General features: G+C 37.3%; 1 pseudogene across 1 annotated transcript; it reads left to right on the top strand.

The window, feature by feature from the left end:
• Positions 1–10,144: 10,144 nt before the first annotated feature.
• LOC307113735 (peptidyl-prolyl cis-trans isomerase A-like) lies at positions 10,145–10,767 on the top strand (annotated as a pseudogene). The gene has a single exon. The product of its transcript is annotated as a peptidyl-prolyl cis-trans isomerase A-like (transcript).
• The last annotated feature ends 454 nt before the right edge of the window (positions 10,768–11,221 follow it).

The raw sequence follows: 11,221 nt of genomic DNA, 5'->3' as shown, positions 1-11,221 counted from the left end.
AGTCATCCAACATCTCTGGACCTGTTTTCTCCTTGTCTTCAATAAAATACAAACACAGTTGAAATGATTGGCTTCTGGGACCATATCCAGCTCCAATATTCGAAAATGTATAAACCTAAGTGCTACAGTTTGATTTATTCCATGAGTTTTCAAATTTGTCATGCTTAATTTGATGCTACTATTTTTAACATTATAGTTTATTTAGTTTTGTTATAATTTACAAGTGTTATTTAACTTCTAGCCATCCTCTTCTGTTGGCACAAAATGGTGGTTGGTGATAGTAATGAGCTGATGAATTTTGTTAGTCCTTACTCTGGTATTCTGAGACTTATTGGGGATAGTTTGGAAAACATCCTTTAAATATTTTCATCTGTTTTGCAGCTATCATTCTCTGATGGCAAATGTCCTAACTGACTATTTAGATGTATGATACTATAGGACATTGGTGATGCTGCTCAAAAATTTGTGTTGCAGTTATAGCTGTTCCTAAGTGTATGTAGCTCCCTCTACAATTAAGCATTAGCAATCCCAATTATCATGATTCTCTTATTTTTTTAAACATATTTCCTTAATGTTCTTATCCCAGTTTACACAAAATTGTACTGCTTTCTCATTAAAATGTTCTGAAACTAAACCACAAACTTGACTTGAATTCATCCATTCTTTCATTGTGAATAAACAAATGTTTATTCCTTGAATGGTTTAATTCTAATGGTTCAATGGTTTAATTTTAGGGCATAAAGTCAGGATGAGAAAACAGTATGATTGGGGTGTCTGTGTGTGCATTTTTATTGAGCATAGCACCCGGGGACATAACCTGTAAAGGCAATCTGTTTCTAGAGAAAGCTCAAGTTACTCTTGGATTCTGTTTCCCCTTATTCTTCTTATGTGCTTTTAGCAAGTAATGATATCTTCACAAACAGTACTTAGAATATTTAATTCATAAAAATAAAGCTTAAAGTATGTTTCATTTACAAAAGCTTATCATCTAATGTGAGATCACAGTCTATTTACAACTAGAGTAGTTGAAGGACTCAGGTTTATCTGAAGAGCACCACTTTGAAAGATCTGGTTTTGTTTCAGTTTTTATTTTGAAACCAATCCTCACACAATTTCTGTAAGAAGGTGAGGCTGCATAAACCTATTTCAACAATTCAAGACTATAAATCATAAACCTCAAAATTCATAGCAATTCATTCAATCATCTCTCTGATAATTCACCCGAATATGCATCATCTCCATTCCCATGCTTTTCCTCAGCATTGCACACACTCTCCTCAGTCAGTAGTATTGAAATCCATAAAGGATTTACTGTATTTAGTGAACAGCTTGTCTTAGCCAGGACCTCACGCTACCTGAAAAAAAAAAAAGCTTCCTACTTCTTATCATAATTTCTTATCTTTTCTACTAGAGATGAAAGGTGAGATAGGAGCCAAAGGTGAATTATTTTCAGCTAGTATTCAGCATTGATTTAATCAACTTTATAACTTTTTATCTTTGTTTGAAAAGTGCAGAGAATGTATAACTATTATCTCCCTAGAATAGAGACCAAAGTCTATCTTGTGATTGACATGTAAGCTCCTTGAATTGTGGGGAACATATCTCATTTATTGTTGAATTCAACAGCACCTAACATAGAGCCATGCACGTGGAAGAGCCCAATAAATGTTTGTTGATTTGAGGTCAGAAATCCATTTAGTAAATTTTTATCCTTGTTATTTTCCTTGAAAATAATTCAAGAAGTGTCTTAAATCAAGTTCTCTATTAATAGCATCCCCTTAATTTTAAAAGACTCTAAGGGTCCTTATATAAAATGTTTAAATAGGTTGGGTTTTTTTGTTTGTTTGTTTTATGCATTTCCTTAACATGACACAAGAGTAATATGTACTTAATTTTCAGAACATCCCTCAGTAAGCAAAATCTATCTTAAAATTAGTTGAAATTTGATGCTAATTTTCTGAGTTTGAAATACAGATTTGTAACTTTGATTAAATTCAACATTTCTAAGTGATTAGGTAAATTAAATGGAAGGTGGAATTCCTGAAAAAGAAATTATGACCCAGGAAAAGATTTTTCGTCCAATTGTGGAGATGAAAAGGCAATATTGGAATTATTCCAGTTATAATAGATGAAGAAAAAAATTCTGGTTGATAGCTTTTATATTGGGTGCTAATACTACATAAAAGTACTTCAGACCGTGGAAACATAATAGTAGGTGCAAACACAGTGCAAATACAAACTATATGTAAAAAGAACAACAAAAAACAAACTTTGAAATTGAGTGTTTTTATCTTTGCAGAAATACTTCTTTCTTGAGCAAGAAGATACCAGCCTGAGGCACTGACAGATAATGAAGTTAATAGAAGAAGTAAAGCAGCTTAGTAGCATGAAAATATAACCTTAAAAGTTTAATTTTATTTTTCTAAAAATTGTTCATGTTAAAATTCTATAGTTTTTCATTCTTCATTATGTAAGTCTACTATGTTCAAGTTAAGGAAACTCACTTGCCTCCATTATTGATGGGAATGTGAGCACAACCATTTTGTGGGACAATTTTGCCCTCTGACATGATATTGTACAAAGAAAACCGTAAAGACTCTACCAAAAACACTACTAGATTTAATAAATGAATTTGGCAATGTAGCAGGCTACAAAATCAACACCCAAAAATCTATGGCTTTTTTATACACCAACTAGAGGCCTGATGCATGAAATTCGTGCAAGGGGCTCGCCCCCTGTCGTCTCCCCCCCCCTCCCCCCCCCCCCCGTTGCAATGGCTGCCTCAGCCCCTGCTGCAGTGGCGGCTGCCTCTGCCTTGCTCCCCCCCCCCCGCCCCCGCCACTGCCACTGTGGCTTCATCCAGAAGGACGCCCGGTCTAATTAGCATATTACACTTTTATTATTATAGATAATGAATTCTCAGAAAGAGAAACTAAACAAACAATCCCATTTACCATTGCAACAAAAAATTAAAAGACTTAGGAATAAATTTAACCAAGGAGGTAAAAGAATTGTACTCGGAAAACTATAGGACGTTGGAAAAAGAGATAGAAGAGTGGGAGAATATACCATGTTCATGGATTGGCAGAATCAACATCATTAAAATGTCCATACTATCCAAGGCAATCTACAGATTCAATGCAATCCCCATTAAAATACCAACAGTATATTTCACAGACTTAGAACAAATACTCCAAAAATTTTATATGGAACCAAAAAAAGACCCCAAATAGCTACAGCAATCTTGAGAAAGAAGAACAAAGTTGGAGGAATCACAATACCTGACATCAAGTTATACTACAAAGCCACCATAATCTAAATAGCTGGTACTGTAACAAGAACAGGCATATAGATCAATGAAAAAGAACAGAGATCCCAGAAATTGACCCAAACCAGGAGGCAAGAGCATACAATGGAGTCAAGACAGTCTCCTCAATAGTGTTGGAAAAATTGGACAGGTACATGCAAAAACATGAAAGTAGACCACCAACTTACACCATGCACAAGAATAAACTCAAAAATAGATAAAAGACTTAAATGTAAGACAGGAAACCATAAAAATCCTAGAAGGAACCATAGGCAGCAAAATCTCATACGTCTCTCATAGCAATGTGTTTATGGATACATCTCCTAGTACACTGCTGGTGGGAATGCAGACTGTTGCAGCCATTATAGAAAACAGTATGGAGTTTTCTCAAAAAAAATTAAATATGGAACTGTCATTTGACCCAGTAATCCCACTTTTAAGAGTATATCCTAAGAAACCTGAAACACCAATCAGAAAGAATGTATGCACCCCTGTGTTCATAGCAGCACAATTTATAATAGCTAAGTTCTGGAAACTGCCCATGTGCCCATCAGTAGATGAGTGGATAAAAAAAGCTGTGGTACATTTATACCATGGAATACTATGCAGCAGTAAAAAAGAAGAATCTCTTACCCTTTGAGACAGCATGGAGGGACCTGGAGAGTATCATGCTAAGTGAAATAAGTCAGTCAGAGAAAGACAAATACCACATGATCTCACTCATATGTGGAACCTTAGTAACAAAATAAACTGATAAACAGAGTGGATCCAGAGACATGGAAGCATGGAACAGAGTGAAGAATCCTGGAGGAAAGGCGGGGAGGGTGGGTGGGTGGAAGGTAATAACCAAAGTTCTTGTATGTATATAAGTATAACCCATGGACACAGACAATTAGAGGGTGAAAGCCTGGGGTGGGGCTGGACTAGAGTAAGTTAATGGGAGTGAGGGGGACATGTGTAATACTTTCAACAATAAAGATTTAAAAAAAAATAGTAAGGATCTACAACCAAGATTATTCTACCCAACAAAGCTATCATTTAGAATTGAGGTTCAGATAAAGAGCTTCACAGACAAGAAAAAGCTAGAGTTCATCTCCACCAAACCAGTATTACATGAAATGTTGAAGGGTATTCTTTGAAAAGAGGAAGAAGAAGATGGAGAAGAAGAAGAGATAAAAAATATGAACAATAAAATAGCAACAAATACATATCTATCAACAATTGAATCTAAAAATAAACAATAAATCTAATGAACAAAATAAACTGGTGAATAAAATAGAATCAGAGGCATGGAAACATGAAACACTGGCAAATCTCAGAGGGAAGGGGTAGGGAAGGAGAGAAGAGATTAACCAAATAGACGGTAGGGTAGTAAAGACCTGAGGTGGGTCAGTAACTGGGTGGAGGGGGGCAATGGGAGAAAAAAAAGGGAACATCTATAATATTCAACAATAAAGATTTAAAAAAGAAAAAAAAAGTGTTTGGACAAAACAGACCCATGGATATGCCTTTTTCCAGGCTCCAACCACTTTCTAGCATCTTATCCAGTCACCACCTTTGGAACCACCTCTAAGTCCTAACAACACACCGCTTTTCTTCTACTTTAACTCCTTATTGCCGAACAACCACGAGCTCCCAAATTCCTCAGAATTATTCCACCGAGGTGGAGGCTGCGGTTAACCCCTGGCCCCGGGCATCTGCAGGTGCCCTACACCTACCTCTCTCTGGGCTTCTATTTTGACCAGGACAATGTGGCTCTGGAGGGCATGGGCCACTTCTTCTGCGAGTTGGCAGAGAAACGAGAGGGCTATGAGCGTCTCTTAAAGATGCAAAAACAGTGCAGTGTTTGTTTTCTCTTCCAGGACATGCTGAAGTCTTCCCAAGGTGAGTGGGCAAAACTCAGGACGCCATGGAAGCTGCCCTGGCCTTGCAGAGGAACCCGAACCAGGCCCTTGTGGAGCTGCAGGCCCTCTGTTCCACCTGCACAGACCCTCCTCTCTGTGACTTCCTGGAGAACCACTTCCGGGATGAGGAGGTGAAACTCATCAAGAAGATGGGCCACACCTGACTCACCTCCACAGGCTGGCCGGCCCCCAGGCTGGGCTGGGCGAGTATCTCTTCAAAAGGCTCACCCTCAAGCAGGACTAGGAGCCTGTGGAGCCCAGAGGCCTTTGAGGGGCCCCTCTGCATCCCCCTGGTGTCTGGCTTTTACCTGAGCCTCTTCCCTAAACTACTAGCCATTCTTTTAACCACCCTGAAGCCCTCTCCCATGCATTGTACCAACTGAAAACAATAAAGCTTTTTGCAGCAAAGCAGCCAACACCAAAAAAATAATAAATAATAAAAATTTAAAAAAAGAATGAGACTGGAAGGTACACCAAAATTACTTCAGTAATTCTACTTCCCACTGTGAAAACACATTACCTAAGTCACAAACAAAGTTTCTACCAACAAATGAAACGATTATTGAGCAAAGTCAACATGATTTGCCTTTTAAAATAATTAAATGTCATGGCTAATTCAAATGAGGGGATGATCAGATAAGATTTTATTTTATTTGCATGTAACTCTATAGCTGAAAAATATAAATCAGAAAAACATTTTTATCTTGACGATGCCAAATATGTCACCAAACCCAAGTAGCAAATAGGGAATGGTATTTAGAGGAAAATGGCATACCACATCAAAGAGGTGATTTGGTATCAGACTCCCTGGACAAGATGAATGTCAAAATAGTGCATGCTGATAGTGTTAATAGAAAAAATTAATACCTATGCTCTGAAGACTCCACAGCTAACCTGGAGTAGTACATTTTAATTTTCAGAGGAATTTGGTGAACAAATGACTAAATATCCACCAAACCTTGGTACTAATAAAAAATACAGTGCATTCTGAGAAAATCAATATATAGTTTGCCTGAAGGTATCCCAAAGGAAACATTCAGTTATTTAGGTTTAAAATACGTTAGCTCCAGAATAATAAAATTATTGAATTGCAGGCATTTGTAAGAACAGCTAAGGGGTTAAAGACATTTTATATTTTATCACAGCTCTAAAACTGCTGTACAGAGTTTTATGCATTTTTGTATTTTTTTCCTTGCTGCTTCTTCATGCTAAAAGCCTTCACCAATTCCTGAGAGCATTGCTTCACTGTTTAGAGCTTCTTAATTTGCTCTTCAAATAAAATATAGTCAGTCCCACTCCTACCTGCCCTCCACAGGTTCACACAGTCACAGAAGATTGAGTTGGAGGACTGAATGCATAGCTTAAGGAACAGATATTTGTCACAATGTCTTATTGTAGTTAGTTACCAAACTGTTGAAGTTTTGTTTGTGTTGGTTATTGAAAAATAATTACTTTTTTTAGCCAAGCCACATTGGCTTTAATATGAATCTTATTTTGTTTAGCAGTATGAAGAAAAATGGGAATTCTCCATTTTAAAAATGTAATGAAAATGTCTATATAAAGCGCTAAGACTGTCTCTGCAGGAAAACTGAAGTATATGTTGGAAAATCAGTAACTCAATTTGGACTAACTCATGAGGTCAATTCAGGTAATAATCTAATTTAACTCTAGCAGTAAACATTTATTAGTTAATTCTTTAATATTTGTTTAATAATCTGGAACTAAAGTCTTTCCTAGGGAGAAAAACAAATATTTTGGAAATAAATCTGGCAAGGTGGTTAGTACATTTCCCCTCTTTTACTGAGTTATAAAACTATCAGTAGTTGATGAAGAGATGATTGAAGACAAGCATTTGTCAAAAACTAATTTCATGAAGCAATACTAAATTCAGTACAGAAGTATTTTAAAATAGTATCAACTTAATAAAAAATTTTCTTCTAATTTAAAAGAATACTAACAGATACGTTTGTCTTCTACAAATACTACTATATTTGCCCTAGCTTTAGTCAAGAGAAAGTCCATTTAAAATGATGTTTACAAAGTTAGTTTCATAATCATCTTTTAGTAATCACGGATAGTCCTACGTTCTACCGAGGTGCAGACAGAATTGTCATACTCAGAAATCATCACTAAGAAATAATTCATTATAATTTTGTTGTTAGTGTAGCCCTAAGCCATTTACTCCAATCTCATAGTTTCAGATTATTTAAAATGTCCCAAAGTTAGATAGTATTATGACAGTTCCTTACACTTTCCAAACAAAATTTTAGTTCACTTTTGTAAAGAAAAAAAAAAAAAATACAGCACATTTAGCCATGGACTATAGCCACAGAAATAGAATGTGGTAACTATAAAGAGATTGAGTACAACTATTCCAAGTATTGTTTGCACTATGTTGAACTGTAGTCAGATGAGTTCTGCATGTCAATGCTTTGCATTGGTCATTTATCGCTGACTCAAAGAATTGAAAATACATCTAGTGATCTGTTCATCAAACTTCACTGAAAATGAAAGTGCCTCTTCACCTTGGTCCCGCCATGAAGACAGTTAAAGTAGACTACTCTATCCTCTAAGATGTCCACTGTGAGAATGTTCTCAGAGTAATTACAGAAGCTTTTTTTTATAGACTACAAATTCTTAACAGAGGGTCTGCAGCTGGGTTGAAATAGTGACTCTCGGCAAGTGCTCTAAACCCAGCTGGTAAAAAATGACTTACTATCCCTATCAGTAAATCACCTATAGATGGTGTGAAGAGTGAAGTCCTAGGACCTTCATCCCTGATGTAAACTTTGTGCTGCTCTCTAGAAACTATGATAGGCAAAAATAGCACAAGATTTCCAGCCTTCAGAATCATTACAATTCATTTAAAAATCTTACTTGACTTTGAGTCCATTAATTATGACTTAGTTTATTATTATCAGTGAATGAATGACAATTTTTTGTCATTTTAAAAAAGAACTAAATACTAAAGTGAATAAAAAGTTAATTAACAAGAAACTATAATTACCATCAAAATATGCACATTTTAACAGATTATCTAGTTTCTGAATGATTTCTTTATTGTGGAGGAACCTGTTATTTTACTTAGTCATTTGTGGTACATTAGTCCATTTTCTCCTAGAAAAGAATCCTATATAATAAAATCCTAATATGCAAATTGACCAAAAGGCAGAACTAACGGTGGAAAGACCTGCAGAATGACCAGGCGACCTTCGGCAGTGGCGATCGGAGTGTGGGCCCGGCCTGCAGCAGCAATCAGGGTGGGGGGCCTAGTGGTGATCGGGGGGTGGGGCCAGCCAGCGGGCAGCACCAGGCCACCAGCCAAGGTGGGTGCCAGCAGGGGGCCCCCCAATCGCCCCATCCGCCGTTCACCCCACAGATGGCCCTGATCACCGGCCAGGCCTAGGGACCCTAACCTATATATTGGAAACAGTCTCTTAGATTTAAAAATTAAAACCTGGCAAGGCTACTCTAACACTGAGAAAACAGGATGATGCAGCGATGACATGCATGGACTCTGGCTTGCACATTTTGTGGTCAGCCCTGATTCTGACACTTATATCTGTGTGACAAAGCCAATTACTTAACTTCTCTCTGCTTTAGTTTTTCCACCCATAAGACGGGGAAAATGGTACTACTGCCTCAGAAGGATCATGTTATGCACTACTTTTTATAATCAGGGCAAAAAAATGTAACTGCCCATACCACAGCAAGATGCCTTTCACCTATATGAAAAGTATGGTCACTGGTACATGCAGCATCCTGGATTGCGAGAGGGATGTCTGACTGCTGGTTTAGGCCTGACATCCCCTGAGGGGTCCCAGATTGCGAGACGATGCAGGCTGGGCTGAGGGACAGCCCCCAAGCACGATTTTGTGCACCAGGCCTCTAGTATATGATAAATTGATACTCATCAATATTATGAAATACCAGCACTGAAAATTATAAAAATAAACTTTAAGATTGAAATTGGAATTTTTAGAAAATATCTACTACTGACATTTTAAAACCTTAATATGAAATCTACATGTTTTTATAGAATATTAATATTAAAGATATATGACTTTTATGAGTACTTAATACAGTTCATAGTATTGGAATACTATTTGGTTATAAAGTTGTTGCTTCCTACCAAATTAATGAATTTGGTATTTAAGATATAACTCTGTGTAGTGGAGAGAAAGCAGGCTTGGAGAGCAAGCACTCCATTAATGTGCTGGATGTGACACTCTCTAACTGTGTAATAATGGGTAACTTTTATACCTAATGAGGTTATTATGATGATTAAAGGAGATAATATATGCAAAAACACTTGGTTCAGAGTTGGCTTTCAGTAATCAATAGTGCCTTTCCCTTCTGCAATTCTCTTCCCTTATGCTATGTAGATATTTTTTCCATTTTTTTTTTTAGATATTCACTATAAACCAACATAGTTGGTGATTTTAGCAGCTACCTAGATTTTTAAAATATGGTCCTGTAGTCCTCAGTGAATGTCACAATCCCTGCACATACCTGGCCATATCTATCTATCAAGACAAAAACATTTCTTTTCAGAGCATGTGTATTTGCTCACTAGACAAAAATATATGAAGACCAACTTGCTGGTAATTTTGGAATCAATACTTCGACTTCTGTCATTTTTATTTTTTCCAAACTGTTAGCTCATTTATTTTGTTAAAAATTCTATACACAAAATTCAATGAGAAAAGCAAAAAAAAAAAAAGTGATTTCAATAATTTCTAGAAAATTCTTAATATAATTTAATAATATTTTAAGCTGTTATAAAAACGTGCATAAGTGAAATGTACTGGTATTGATCGATTCAGTGGTCTAAATTAAAATAACTTTTGAATTCAACATCTGACTTAAAACTAAAATATAGCTTTGCAGACGCCGCTGCCCCCCCCCCCCCCCAACCTGCCCGTGACCAGCCATGGTGAACCCCACCGTGTTCTTCCACATCGCCCTGGAGGGCGAGCCCTTGGGCCGCGTCTCCTTCCAGCTGTTTGCAAACAAAGTTCCAAAGACAGCAGAAAACATCCGTGCTCTGAGCCCTGGGGAGAGAGGATTTGGTTATAAAGGTTCCTGCTTTCACAGAATTCTTCCGGGATTTATGTGCCCGGGTGGTGACTTCACACGCCGTAATGGCACAGGCAGGCGGCAAGTCCGTGTATGGGGAGAAATTTGAGGATGAGAACTTCGTCCTGAAACATACAGGGCCAGGCATCCTGGCCATGGCAAACGCTGGACCTAACACAAACGGCTCCCACGTTTTCATTCTCACCGCCAAGACTGAGTGGGTGGGTGGCAAGCACGTGGTCTTCGGCCAGGTGACAGGAGGCATGGATATTGTGACAGCCATGGAGCGCTTTGGGTCCAGGAATGGCAAGACCAGCAAGAAGATCACCACTGCTGACTGTGGACAACTCGAATAAATTTGACTTGTGTTTTATCTTTAACACCAGACCATTCCTTCTGTAGCTCAGGAGAGCACCCTTTCACCCCAATTTGCTTGGAATGTTCCATAATCTTTGTGCTCTTGCCTGTTTATTGGGTTCCATAATTTCCTTACTCCTTCCCAGTCTAGCTGGATTGCAGAGTTAAGTTTATGATTATGAAATAAAAACTAAACAGTTAAAAAAAACTAAAATATAAATAATACTACTATAGAAAGGAAGGCAAAATTTCAGGTAAACCAATCTAAAAGAAAGTAACACAGATCCAAAAATACAGTGAACTGTAGGTCAGTCTTATTTATTTACTGCAAAATCCCTGCTAGAACATTGACTTCAGAATAACTTCGTGGATGAAGTTCTCGGTGTCTGCTTATTTTTAAAAAATAATAATGATGATAGATTTCCTCTGATCTTTCAGAGCCCCAATCATTTTTGCCCCAGCAATATTTTTCTAGTCTTTAAAATGCTCTGTAGAATATAGAATAAGGTTAAAGGCAGCATTCTGTCTGTGAGGCCTTCCTTGGGCAGAAAAAGAAATTTAGAAAAAAAGTTAG

The sequence above is a fragment of the Cnephaeus nilssonii genome, assembly GCF_951640355.1.
Source record: "Cnephaeus nilssonii genome assembly, chromosome: 2".
In the NCBI taxonomy this organism is placed as follows: Eukaryota; Metazoa; Chordata; class Mammalia; order Chiroptera; family Vespertilionidae; genus Cnephaeus; species Cnephaeus nilssonii.
The sequence above is the reverse complement of the archived record's forward strand: the minus strand, read 5'-3'. Positions and strand labels throughout refer to the sequence as shown.